The sequence below is a fragment of the Artemia franciscana genome, chromosome 10 (genome assembly GCF_032884065.1).
Source record: "Artemia franciscana chromosome 10, ASM3288406v1, whole genome shotgun sequence".
Lineage (NCBI taxonomy): Eukaryota > Metazoa > Arthropoda > Branchiopoda > Anostraca > Artemiidae > Artemia > Artemia franciscana.
In genome coordinates, this window is record NC_088872.1 from 21,331,950 (window position 1) to 21,346,598 (window position 14,649).

General features: G+C 33.1%; 1 protein-coding gene and 1 long non-coding RNA gene across 2 annotated transcripts in view; both read right to left on the bottom strand.

The window, feature by feature from the left end:
- Positions 1-9,508, bottom strand: part of LOC136031908 (zygote arrest protein 1.S-like) — a 78,497-nt gene extending 68,989 nt beyond the window's left edge. Inside the window, exon 1 of the mRNA XM_065711903.1 lies at positions 9,369-9,508. The gene's annotated coding sequence lies outside the window, so the exon portion shown is untranslated. The remainder of the gene's footprint in view (positions 1-9,368) is intronic.
- LOC136031911 (uncharacterized) overlaps positions 1-13,887 on the bottom strand; it is a 246,470-nt gene extending 232,583 nt beyond the window's left edge. The window contains exon 1 of the long non-coding RNA XR_010618611.1: positions 13,734-13,887. This is a non-coding gene — a long non-coding RNA (uncharacterized LOC136031911). The remainder of the gene's footprint in view (positions 1-13,733) is intronic.
- Positions 13,888-14,649: the final 762 nt, after the last annotated feature.

Consider the following 14,649-nt stretch of genomic DNA (forward strand, 5'->3'; position numbering starts at 1 on the left):
TTTTTCGAAGTTATTCCATTATTCAGGTTCGGTTAATATGAAGTTTCATAAAATTTTTTTTTTTATTATACTTCGGCTTAGTGTCGAGGATCTCTGTCATGAACACAACAAAAAACCTGTACAAAAGAGTCTTTAAAAGCGGGGGGGTTGGGGGGCGGCAGTCACCCAACTTCCTCTCCTAATTCCTGTACGAGGAGTACAGGAATTATTAAATTACATCCACCATGGATTGTAGAAAAACGTACAGAAATAATATGAAAAAAAACTTTGTTTTCTTAAAGAGTTAAAGAGGCTTCGTCCCAAAGTCGAACCTTAAAACGTACAGCAATTAGGAGAGGCAGTTGGGGGGCTACTGCCCCCCAAACCCCCCCGCTTTTAAAGACTCTTTTGTACAGGTTTTTTGTTGTGTTTTGTTTGTGGGGGCGGGGGTAGGGTAGCAAACAAAAACCTGCTTTGTATTCTTTGTTAATTAAAAGAGGGCCTTTCCGAAGCCAAGAGCGGGGGGTCAGGGGGGCGGAAGCCCCCCACAACAAAAAACCTGTACAAAAGAGTCTTTAAAAGCAGGGGGTTAGGGGGGCGGCAGCCCCCCAACTGCCCCTCCTCATTCCTGTACGTTTTAAGGTTCGACTTTGGGACGCAGCCTCTTTAACTCTTTAAGAAAACGAAGTTTTTTTCATATTATTGGATCAAAGATTGGTTGTTAGACCGCAATCGTCTGAAGGGAGTAGAGGTATGTACTTCTAATGAATGGCGTCTTCACTACAAACAAGAGTATGGCTACTGTCCGTTTCCCTAACGGTAAAAGTATTAAATTAAAAAAGTATTAAAGTAAAAGAAAGTATTAAAAGTAAAAAAGTAAAAGTATAGGGGCTGCTCCCTCCTCAACGCCCAACTCTTTGCGCAAAGTTTGACTGTTTGTCACAACTCTATTTTTTGAACTTTTTGAAAGCAATAAAAAACTTTAGCGTAAAGAGCGGGGCGTTGAGGAGGGAGCAGCCTCTTTCATATACGAAGTAATTTCTGTTTATCGTAAGTTTTAATGTCACTCCTTACCTTCAGTTAAACAAAATTGTTTTTTTTATTTAATTTCTGAACGTTTTTGAATTAATGCATGTTTTGATTTTGGCTCTCTGCGGATGAATAATTAAAGAGCAAATTTGCATTTTTTTTTTTTTTTTTTTTTTTTTTTTTTTTTTTTTTTTTTTTTTTTTTTACTAAATGGTATTCTTATAGTTATGATCGAATGACTTTTGGGAAAAAAGGAGCAGGGGAGGAGGCCTAGTTGCCCCCCTCCCCGTTTTTTGTTACTTAAAAAGGCAACTAGAAGATCTTGATTTAAAGATTTTTAGAAAAAAGGAGCGGATGGGGAGGCCTAGTTGCCCTCTGTTTTTTGGTTGCTTAAAAAGGCAACTAGAAGTTTTAACTTTTTACAAACGTTTTTATTAGTAAAAGATATACGTAACTTACGAATTAGCTTACGTAACGAACTTTTATATTCGTATGTTTTTATTACACATATAAAAGGGTTTACCCCCTCAGCAATACCTCGCTCTTTACAATAAAGCTTAAGTTTAACCCCTGAATCACAAAGGCCTTAGAATAAATAATTAAAGTTATCAAAAATGCTTCAGCGTAAAGAACAAGATATTTGGAGGAGTTGAACCCCTCGTATGCGCAATAATTTCTGTTCGTTTTAAGTTTTAATGCTGTTCCTTACTTTCAGGTGAAAAACCTTTTTCATATTTATTTTTTAATTGTTTTTTTTTTATAATGCTAGAAAATCCTGCGCTCCCTTCATGGAAATTTTCTTCCCCCATGATAAAAAGCTCCATGGAATGTTCCTCCAACATGTCCCCCTCTTCTCAACAACTCCCCTCTAACCAGAAAAATCACCCTGAAAACGTCTGTACACTTCCCAATAACCATTACTATATGTAAGCACTGGTCAAAGTTTGTAGCCCCTCCCAGGGGGCCTTTGGGGGAGTAAGTCGTCCTCAAAGACATAGTTATAATTTTTCGACTATGTTAGATAAAATGGCTGTCTCAGAATTTTGATTTGGTGACTTTGGGAAAATAATTAGCGTGGGAGGCGGCCTAAGTGCCCTTCAATTGTTTTGATCACTTAAAAAGGGTACTAGAACCTTTCATTTCCGTTAGAATGAGAAAAAGGGTACTAGAGCTTTTCGTTTTTGTTAGAATGAGCCCACTCGCAACATTCTATGACCACTGGATCGATACGATCGCCCCTGGGAAAAAAAAAAAAAAAAAAAAAACAAAAAAACACGGGATCCGTGATCTGCCTTCTGGCAAAAAATACTTAATTCCACATTTTTGTAGATGAGAGCTTGAAACTTCTACAGTATGGTTTTTCTGATACGTTGAATCTGATGGTGTGATTTTCGTTAAGATTCTATGACTTTTAGGGGGTGTTTCTCCCTATTTTCTAAAATAAGGCAAATTTTTTCACGCTCTTAACTTTTGATGGGTAAGACTAAACTTGATTAAAGACTAAACTTGATTAAACTTATATATTTAAAATCAGCATTAAAATGCGATTCTTTTGATGTAACTATTGGGGTATCAAAATTCCGTGTTTTAGAGTTCAGGTTACTATTGAGCCGGGTCGCTACTTACTACAGTTCGTTACCACGAACTGTTTGATAACTAATTCTCTTACTTAGAATTATCACTCTCTTACTTACTGGCTACAAAGCTCTGCAAAATCAGTATACGTTTTTTGATTATAATAATTAGGAGAACAGAATTCAAAGACTAGTGAAAATTTTATTAAGGATTGGTTATTAGATGGCGGTCTTTTTCAGGGAGTAGTGGTTATATACTTCTAATCAATGGTGTCTTCACTACAAACAAGAGTATGGCTATTACTCGTTTCCCTAACGTAAAAGTATCATTCTCTTACTTTATATCTAATTCTCTTATTTAGAATTATGATTCTCGTACTTAAGTGGCTACATAGTTTTGTAAAATTAGTTTACCTTTTTTTTTTATTATAATAATTGGGAATACAGAATTGAAATACAAGTGAGAATAGGATTAAGGATTGGTAGTTAGACCGCGGTCGTTTTCAGGGAGAGGGGGTTATGAACTTGTACTGAATGGTTTCTTCACTACAAACAAGAGTATGTTTACTGCCTGTTTCTCTAACGGTATACGCTACTGCTGTTTATACCTACTGTGTATCTTACTCTTTACTAAAAGGAATCATATTACAAATATTTCCTTTTGTACTTATTACAACATTAAAATGCAATAAAAATTGCAGTGAAACCAGACCAGGATTTACCGATAGGCCAACTAGGCTCTGCGGCTTTCACTATTCCTGGATAGTTCTTAACAAGTTATTAAATAAAAAAAAACCAATTTTTTTAGCTGAAAGTAAGGAGCGACATTAAAACTTAAAACGAACAGAAATTACTCCGTATATAAAATGGTTTGTCCCCTTTGCAATGCCTCGCTCTTTACGCTAAAGCTTTTAATTGTTTTAAAAAGCAGAATTGTGGCAAAGAGTCAAGTTTTTAATTGTTTTAAAAATAGAATTGTGACAAAGAATCAAACTTTAGCGTAAAGAGCGAGGGATTGCGGAGGGGACAAACCATTTTATATACGGAGTAATTTCTGTTCGTTTTAAGTTTTAATGTCGCTCCTTACTTTCAGCTAAAAAAATTGTTTTTTTTTTATTTAATTTCTGAACGTTTTTGAATTAATGCATGTTTGGTTTTGGCTCTCCACACATAAATTATTAAAATGAAATTTGTATATTAATTCTTTTTTTTGGCTAAATGGCTTTCTCTTAGTTTTGATCAGACGATTTTGAGAAATAAGGGGTGGAGAAGGAGGCCTAGTTTCCCTCCAATTTTTCGGTTGCTTAAAAAGGCAACTAGAACTTTTAATTTTTAACAAACGTTTTTATTAGTAAAAATTATACGTAACTTATAAATTAGCAACTTACGTAACAAACTTTCATAATCTTATATTTTTATTATGTATACAAGGGGGTTTGTATCCTCGTTAATACCTCGCTCTTTACACTAAATCTTAAGTTTTGTCCTAATTCTTTAAGAATGACCCCTGAATCAGAAAGGCCGTAGAATAAATAGTTGAAATTACTAAAAATACTTTAGCATAAAGAGCGAGGTATTTATCTCCTCCTAAATACAACGCTCTTTATGGTAAAGTATTTTTAGAACCTCTCATATGCGTTATAATCTCTGTTCGTTTTAAGTTTCAATGCTACTCCTTCCTTTCATTAGAAAAAACGTTTTCATGTTTATTTTTCATTGTTTTCTAATTGTAATGCTAGAAAATCATGCGCCCTTTTCCTTGAATTTTTCTTCCCCCATGACAGATTCCTCCAAGGAAAGATCCTCCAACATAGCCCCCTCCCCACAGCCCCACCCCCCAAAACAAAATAAAATCCCCCTGAAAACGTCTGTACACTTATGTAAACACTGGTCAAAGTTTGTAACTTGCAGCCCCTCCGCCAGGGATTGTGGGGGAGTAAATCATCCCCAAATACATAGTTATTATGGTTTTCGACTATGCTGAACAAAATGGCTATCTCAAAATTTTGATCCGTTGACATTGGGAAAAAAATTAGCGTGGGAGGGGGCCTAGATGCCCTCCAATTTTTTGGTCACTAAAAAAGGGCACTAGAAGTTTTCATTTCCGTTAGAATGAGCCCTCTTGCGACATTCTAGGACCACTTGGTGGATACGATGACCCCTGGGAAAAAAAAAAAAAAAAAAAACAAACAAATAAACACGTGATTTGTCTTCTGGCAAAAAATACAAAATTCCACATTTTTGTAGATAGGAGCTTGAAACTTCTACAGTAGGGTTCTTTGATACACTGAATCTGATGGTGTGATTTTCGTTAAGATTATATGACTTTTAGGGGGTGTTTCCCCCTATTTTCTTAAATAAGGCAAATTTTCTTAGGCTCGTAACTTTTGATGGGTAAAACTAAACTTGATGAAACTTATATATTTAAAATCAGCATTAAAATGCAATTCTTTTGGTGTAGCTATTGATATAAAAATTCAATTTTTTAGAGTTTTGGTTACTATTGAGCCGGGTCGCTCCTTACTACAGTTCGTTACCACGAACTGTTTGATAGTTATTTCTGGATAGACTATTCCATCAATTAATGTTATTATATATCAAATATTCAGTTTGATTTATTAGTTCTTAACAAGACTGTTAATTTATTTTGGAAAAAATTATTTTGAAATGGAGAACTTTCAAAAACTCGAAACTTTGACAATCAAAAGAAAACAGAAATTAATTTAAAAAAAACTTCCTGAAAAAGAAGTTTTCTAAAGAAAAGTAAAGGCCATATTAAACTTAAGATGAGAATAAATAGAAAATTACAATAACTCAAGCTCAATATGACAGAAACTACTATTAAAGAATAAAGGGAACCTAAATCGAACAGAAATTAAATACAACAATCATATCAAAAAAAACATGGGTGTTAATATAAATGGTGCTAATATAAAAGGATAAATAACTCTGATTCGAGTAAAGCTTAAGGTGAATATGCAAATTATTTTAAAACGAAGAAAAACATTTTGCTATTGAAGCATAGATGAAACCCAAAATGAACAGAAATTAAATAAACAATCATAGTAAACAAACACACAATAGGCACTATTATAAATGAGTAAATAAATCTTGAAACGAGTGAACCTTAAACTAAATTTGCAAAACAAGCTTGAAACTAACAAAATTTCTACAAAAAGAGAGTTTGGGTTTTGCCTCCTTCTTTCACTGTAAAAGTTTAAAACCTACTGCATCACTGGCGCTTTACTGAGAACAAATTATTTTACAAATATTTTCTCTTGCATTTATTACAGCATTGAGAATAAACATAAAAATAACAGTGAGATAAAATCTTGAACTGATAATCTTTCAAAAATTAACAGCATTGTATATTGAATATTCAGTTTGATTTTTTTTTGTACTTTTCAAGACTGTTCAAGATACACGTAGTTTTCAGTAAAGAGTACAATGACGGAGTAGGTTTTAGACTTTTACACCGAGAGAAGGAGGCAAAACCCAAACTGTTGTTTGTAGATATTTTTGTTCGTTTCAAGCTTTATTTTAATGCTCAATTTAAGTTTCACTCGTTTTAAGATTTATTTACTCATTGTGCGGCGAGAGCAACACTTTGGTTTTGTCGTTGTTTTTTTCTAGCACCCCGATTTCAGCTTATTCCTTGAAAGTGGCAAGGGTCTAGCCTCTGAAGTTTAAACGGAAAGTGTGGACCATAGGCTGGATTGATGAATAAGACTTTGCATTTTGGAAAGCTTCGTAGAACTTTTGCCTGGGGCCAAAAATCTATTGTTTCTACCCATTTTTGTTCGTGATTTCAGCTGAGTCTATCATTCGGTTGTTTGCACTTGGGATTGCGGTAGAGAAATGGTATCAAATGTGCCTCTTAAACTTTAAAAGTTCTTTCATTGCTAAGAAAATTAGAGTTTATCCTTTGCTCCTTTCTAAGTGATGACGTTAAAAACTTGGCTTCCGGCAAAAAAGTTAACTTTTGAACCAAGACAGATAGATTTTTCTTCCGACGGCAGTCGATAACTCTTGATGAGCTGATCAAAGTATATTTCATCCATTTTTTGGTAGAAAAATTCATTCATGAGATACATCATTTTGAAAGTTTAAAGGGGTTGACAACTTCAGTAGTAAGGTATACATTGAAGCCAAAAATAGGCCGATACAGAAATGGTATCAGATGTACCCCTTAAACTTTAAAACTTATCTGATTGCTAAGAAAATTAGAGTTTATCCTTTGCTCCTTTCTAAGTGATGACGTTAGAAATTTGGCCTACGGCGAAAAAGTCAATTTTTGAACTCAGACAGATAGATTTTTTCTTCGTCGGCTGTCGATAACTCTTGATGAGCTGATCAAAGTATATGTCATCCATTTTTTGGTAGAAAAATTCCTTCAGGAGATATACCAGTTTGACAGTTTAAAGGAGTTGACAAATTCATCAGTAAGGTACACACTGAACCCAAAAATAGGCCGATATCAATTGTGAGACATATAAGGGAGTTTTAAGCAACAGTCAGCTGTTAGCTCATAATCATCTTCGGCAATGAGGGATTCGCAACTTTTGCTAGTTGGTGTACCAAGTATTTATTTTAATATCCTTACGGATTAATAATTTCAGCGTTTAATCGAAGCGAGGAAACAAAACCAAATAGTTGCTGTCGCAACACTTTACTCGGTGAAGCCGAACAAAGGCTGCCGCAACACCTCACGTTGCCCATGCAACGTAGATCTAGTTTATATTAGCATGTATTGTATGTTTGTTTGCTATGATTGTTTATTTAATTTCTGTTCGTTTTGAACTGATTTTATGCTTCAATAACAAAATAATTTTGTTCACTTAAAAATGATTTACATACTCGTCTTAGCCTTTACTCCTTTTAGGATTTATTTATTCATTTATTTTATTACCTTGTATATTTTTTTTGCTATGATTGTTTATTTAATTTCTGCTCGCTTTGGGTTCCATTTATTATTTAATAGTAGTGTTTGATCTTTTGAGTTTGATTTATTGTAGTTTTCTATTTCTTCTGATTTTAAGTTTAATAAGGCCTTTACTTGTCTTTAGGAAACTTCTTTTTCGGAAAGTTTTCTAGATTAATTATCAAAGAAATCGATCAGGAACTATATAATAAAAACCAGTTTTTTCAGCTAAAAGTAAGGAGAAACATTAAAACTTAAAAGGAACTGAAACTATTACGTGTATCATGGGGCTGCCCCCTCCTCAATACCTCACTCTGTACACTATAGTTTGACTCTTTGTCCCAATTCTTTAATGCCGACTCCCAAAATACAAGGGCCGTCTAATTAGAACAATAAGAAGCTTTTTTAAAAGTACTAAAAGCTTTTCGCGTGAAGAGCAAGGCATTGAGAAGTCCTATAATCATACTACGCAACAAATTTAGAAAATCTTCGCAAAGATGACTGATACATCTCACTGATAAATAATTTAGATTATGATTCAATAGAAGCTCAGTATCTGTATGCTCTAGTTTCAATGCTTGGATTCTTCACATGATTCTTCACTACAAACAAGAGTATGTTTACTGCAGTCTACTTAAATTACATTAGGTTCAGTCAGGCACGTTTCGAGGACTTTATTTTGGCCTTCAAGGAGGGTAGGAGGAGGGTTCTTAAAAACGAGAAAGGCAAAAAACCTGGGGGTTATATCGGAAAATTTGAAAAAATATCGTGATTAAGAGGGAATTTCGACCCAAGATTTTTAAATGTCTAAATTGGGCGAAGTGCATTTTCTGAAGTTTTCAAAGTTACTATTAGTACAAATTAACTGGAATCATAAATTTTTCCTTGCCTTTATGAACTAGGTTGTAAATCGTCCATTAGCGAAGACATTTCTGGAGCGGTTGAAGGGCTCATAGCAAACTGACAAATAAATTCACTCAGATTTATTGTTGCTTATTGCTCTGAAATTTTTACCGAGAGTCATCATTCATCATTGGAAACTGTTTTTACAGTTGTCATTTGGTCTTTGGCAACTATCAATAAAGGTGAAGAACGTGATATTGACCGATTAACTTTAAGAGCAAGGCCGTATCCAGTAAGGAGGGAGGGCACTAGGTTTTACCCACCCCCACAGGAAAAAATGACCCAACTTGGAAAGAGTTACACAAGTGCATGCATACAAATTTTTGATACGTTATCCAAAGTTTAATTTTTAGTACTGGAAATTTTTTGAAGGGGGTGATTTATATTTTAACTCAACTCTATAAGAAGCCCAAAGGAATGATTATTATATTTAAGGTATTTAACTTCATTTCATATAAATTTGCTTATCTGGCTGGTTTTCCTTTCCTCTAAGATACTGGAAAGCTATCAAGTGTTTTAAAATCATTTTGTTTCGATCCAGCGCCTGTTTTAGGGGTTTCAGGTTATTTTTTGAGATTCTCTTAAATTTGTTTTTGAAAAAAAAATTACTCTTAAGAATAATCTAGATAATAGTTACAAATCCTGAATCAAATAGAAATGACAATTTTTTCATTTGCTATTTTTCATATTACACATTTTTTTTTCTTTATTTACTATGGGCCGTGGTTCGTCCTTTGCTTGGTTAACCATGATGAATTTACCTTGACTTTTTAAAGAACCTCTGGGATATTCTGGGATGTTCACTTCATTCTCCTCTGGGATTTTTTCATATTTAAATCTGGGATTTGTTCTTCTAAGGAGGAAGAGCAGCTAAACCAAGATAAGAACAAATTAACATAGGAGCAGATCATCCTAAACCGATCATTAAAGCTCTATCCATTGCAAATTTTTATGCTACTTACTCTATTGAAGTCCAATGCCACGTAGAGATCGTTGAATTCAAACAAGAACACTAATGGAACTGCCAAAAGCAAGTCAACGCAAATATAAAAATATGATAACGTGCCAAACTTCAAGCTAAGTGTTCGCTGTTTTTGGAGTTGCAACAAAGGATGTAACAAAAAAGTTCAATTTCTTAGAAATGCATTTAGGTCCTAAGATAATTGCACTCAAAGAATTTGACGCCCTCCAAATTCTTAACAGAGATATAAGACCCAGTAAAATGCATCTCGAGGAAAATTCAGCTATGAAATGTTACAACCACGGATATTGCAAGCATTGTTAATTTATAAATTTAACCGTGTAAGATTATACAAATTGAGAGGAATACAATCTAATAAAATATCAGATGCCATTCATAGATATTTAAATAGCCATTAACTTGAAAAGCGCTTTCTTCACCAAAAGAAGGTTTCAAAGGAAAGTAAAGTGCAATTTTAAGCCAAAGACGAGGAGAAATAAATCCAAGTAACAATTAGATCTTAAAACAAACAACCGCTTAAGGTGAAATCTTAAGGAAATGTTAAGGGGTATGTTGAACCAATACAAAAGATACTATATGCACCCACATTGTCAAAAGGACCTATTTGCAATATCTCAAACACAGCTAAAGGTATCATGCTGATAATTACTGAAAATGTTGAATCAAATCAAAAGACAGAATATGCATCCAGCCTCTCAAAGTGGTGAATCTGCAATATCTCAAGAAGGAGTAATGAAAATGTGGACTTCAAATTTAATCAGGTCATTAAGTTGGAACATCCAGAGAATGTTGAGAGGGGTATTCTGATTAAATGAAAAAACACACTATGTGTATCCAGGTTATATATTTAGTGTAGAGATCAAGGGAATGGAGGGGTCCCCCTCTTTCATTTATCAGACTTTTAGGTTGTAGCAAAATATGGTGACATGTCTCATGTTGTTGTTAAATGTATTGATGGTTTTATGGACCATCCTTCTTTTACTTGTCCTACTAAACGTAAAAACGATCGAGAGGACATAAGAAAATAATAGAAAAAAAGAATTAGATGTACATATACTTTCTATAGATCTATGCCAGCTACTTGAATCTAGAGGTATGATTTCTGTAATAAAATGTCTAAATAATTTATCCAAGAGGAATTTAATCAAACTTTTCTGGATTGTTAAGAATAATGCAGCTCTTGATTATAATTTTAAAGTAATATGTGATACAATTTGCATTCTAACTAAAACGAAATTTATTTCAAAAAAGAAAAAGTTTGATAAGATTAGTAATAAGGATAACAGATTATATTTACCTATTAATTTTACTTGTAAGCAGATTGAAGATATTAATTTACCAGAAATTTTAAATCAGCGGCATGTGAAACAGACCCTTCCCAGTAATTTGAATTATAATGAAAGTCCAGTTTTAACTTATAAATTTTCAAAAACTATTGGGCAAATTATTTTTAATTATAATTTAATACTAAAAAGATTAGATAGTGATATAAATTGGAAATGGTTTGTAATTGTAAGCAACTTGGCCCATTTGTAAATCCTACTTACAAACATGTTATAACAGGGGACTTGTCAATAATAAAGCAAGATGATCTTCAAATTATAATGAATAAAGGGGCTAATTTCCGTCTTTCTCATCATCTGAAACCATCGAGTGTTCTTGATGGTTTGGAAAATGATATGATTTATTTATTGATAAGTGGTGTAAGAAAGAGAATAAAAATAAAGAGAGTTTTCAAAGTTGGAAGAATTTAATTATTAGTAGAATAAGAAATAAAATATATTCTAACTAATTTTTAACAAGCAATTGCTAATCTAAAGAATGAATTTGTAATTGTGCCAGTGGATAAAGCTAATAATAATTTTGCCATAATTTGTCAGAAGCTGTATTGTGATATCTTAAAAAGAGAGTTATGCACAACTAATGTTTACGGAAAGGTAAATATAGAGGATGAGAATTTAATTGAAAAGACTGAAGAAATACTTTTTAAAAATTTTAATATTAAAATAAATGACAATGATAAAAAGTTCCCTTTCCTATATTGAACTGTAAAATTTCATAAAAATCCCCCTAAACCACGGTTTATTGCTGGAGCAGCTAAATGTTCAACCCGCATTGCTGCTACTGACCTCTCTTTAATTTTAAAGGAAATTGTAAATAAACTTAAAACCTATTGTTCTGGTATTAAAAATTTTTTGAATTTTAATCCATATTGGAGTGTTAATAATTCACTGCAGGTGATAGATTCTTTAACAATGGTTTCAGCTAAAAGAATTGAGTCTTTCGATTTTGCGACAATGTATACTAATTTATCACTTAATGTAGTGTTTGATAATTTAAAAACTGTTATCAAGAAGTCTTTCCTCTTATCTAGTAAAATGTTCTTAAAAATAGACACTTATAATAAAAAAGCTATATGGACAAATTGCTTTAATACTACAGTTAACTTGAGATATTACAGCTTGGATATGATTTTTAAGTTATTAGAATTTGTTTTATACAATACTTATATAAGATTTGGGGGTGATTTGTACAAACAAATTGTGCGAATTACCATGGGGGGGAATGCCAGCCCATTTATAGCTGACTTTTTTTTAAGTCAACTAGAATATAAATATATGATGGATAAGAATAATCCAATTAATTTAAAACATGTTTTGTCAAATAATAAAAGATATTTAGATGATATTTTGGTCTTAAATTGTAAGGATTTCATTGATATTTCTAAAAATATATATCCAACACAGCTTATTCTTGAGCCTAGTCGTGGCGCTGGTCATGAAGATCATTTCTTAGATTTAAATATTAATATTTGTGATAATAATAAATTAAGTTTTAAAATGTATAATAAAACGGATGATTTTGATTTTGAAGTGATTAGTTTCCCATTCCCTGAAAGTAACATACACTCAAATATCACATATTCAGCGTTTTTCTCACAGTTACTTCGTTATGCAAGGATTTGTAGTAATTATATTGATCTTAAAAATAGATGTAAAATCTTAAGCCAAAAATTGATATCAAGAGGTTTTTCTGCAAATAAATTAACTTGGCAATTTAAAAAATTTAGTTTTCATTATAACGAACTTTTAAATAAATATCAAAAGAATTATCTAGAAATACTTAAAGAAATTTTCAACTAATTTCGGAGGTTCGAGAAATGTTGTCGCAGCACCATTTATTTTGAATTGTGTTTCTAATTGAGCTGATTATCTTAAAAAATTAGCCACATGGTAAAGATGAATTCTATAATTGTTTAGTTCATTCAGGTTTTTTGCAATGTGTTAATATTTGTGATTTTGTAAAATTTATAATATTTAGTTTACCTATTGTTGCTAAAAAGAGGGATATATTAACAAGATAAGCTTGTTTTGGTTTTACTTGGTTGTTTTACATTTTGTTTTGTTTTTCTTTCATAGGCATGCATTTTGGGGGTGATACCTGACACGGGGATGCCATGGATATTCTGTGGTAGCCACAACACTGCGCTGGGTAGAGAATTTAAAGTGGCGAAACCCTATATAGGCCAGTGTATTCTCTTGATGAGCCCTTGTGTTGGGTTGTTACCTCTGAATTATTTGTCTATATTATTTTTTCTATTGTTTGGTAAATGACGACTTATAATTATTGACGACATGACTGCCTGTCCATGGATTATTCTTTATGGTTGATTGTGTATGGCTATGCTGTTTGACCTATTTGATTGTATCGATGAGTAGGGTTAAGGCCTCATTCAAGTGCTGGTCTATATTAATCACTAATTTAGGAAAACAGTCTTCCTTTTCTCCTTCTGTCTCTCTCTCTTTTTTTTTGTGTGTTTGTGGTGTTGCATTGGTGATTTCTCTTTTCATAATATTTAATTTGCAATATGATTCAGAATTCTTTCAATGTTCTGGTTGAATTAATTTGTAACATCTCAACCTTTCTATTTAGAAGTTGGCAGTGTAGGAGGGAGGGTATGGAAAATTCACTGGTCTAATCGCTGGTTTCTCCAATCATAAGAGATATAAAGTCATTACATCTTGTTTAAACAGAAGTTAAAAAGGGCTCTTTTCTACTAAGTGGTACCGCTGCGAGTAAGCTGAAATAACATCTTCATGTTATTTGTAAATTTGGGACTTCACCCCCTGAAAAACATGAATTATATCTCTCCATCAAACCACAATCGAATTTTAATCATTTCAAAGACAGGGTTAATTTTAGCTTACAGAAGGGAAACCATGGAGGTGGAGACCCCCCATAATTAAGATAATTTTTGCTTATTCGAAGTTTTTTAGTTCAAACATATACTCGAAGTTTTATAATTAAAGTAAAATTTCAAACAAAATTCACATAGGCTACTTACAATCAAATGATTGGATATCCTTAGCAATTCCGATCCTTGCATTAAAAATTTGAGAATCTTGTTTTTTGGATAATATTTCGCCAATATTATTTTTACTTCACTCTTGATAGTATTATTTGTATTGTGATAAGTTTTTATCTTGTTGCCTTGAGATATGTGTGCAATTATGTTGTCATCCTTCCTTTGATTAAAGAGAAAACTAAGTTTTTAACGGTGACTAAAAAGTGACATTAAAAATATTACTTACTTACTTAATCCTCATGCCGGAGTGGCATTGAGCGCGTCCTCAGCCTTCAAACTCCCATTCAAGCGTCGTCAGACAGTTGCAGAAGATGTCTGAAAAAAAAAAGGCAATTGGGAAGTTATACTTATACTTAGCAGGCGATCATTGCTTGCCAATTATATTAAACAGTGTGGAGGCGGTACTGTACAGCTGCATTTGCAGGTCAAGTATCAGCTGCGTGCAACAGGACAAAACAGACTGAGGCTTCAAGGATCATCATTGAGGTGACGTGACTCAGACTACTAAACACGGCAGGGACATTTACCAAGAAAGAACAACTTAATGCTCAAAGCAGCTGTCCAAAGATATAACAGTACCAAAGTAGGAGATATGGTCAACCATTTCAATTTGGCTTTCAGAGATTGATTAATTTGATTTATTGGCTTCATACTTTGGCTACACTACCATAAGCATTTCTTCTTCCAGTTAATGGCCAGTCCAGTCGTGGCAGCTTGATCTTGAAGCATGTTCAGAGTCATGACTAGCTGTGACCTGCAGTCGGCGACAAATGCTATGTCATATCGTTGAAAACTCTGTCCCTTTAGGTCTGTCCAAAGCTCAACTTTCGAGTGATAACAGTCATAACATGGTGCATGATACGTTGAATAGCTCAGGAGCAATTGAGCTATCTTA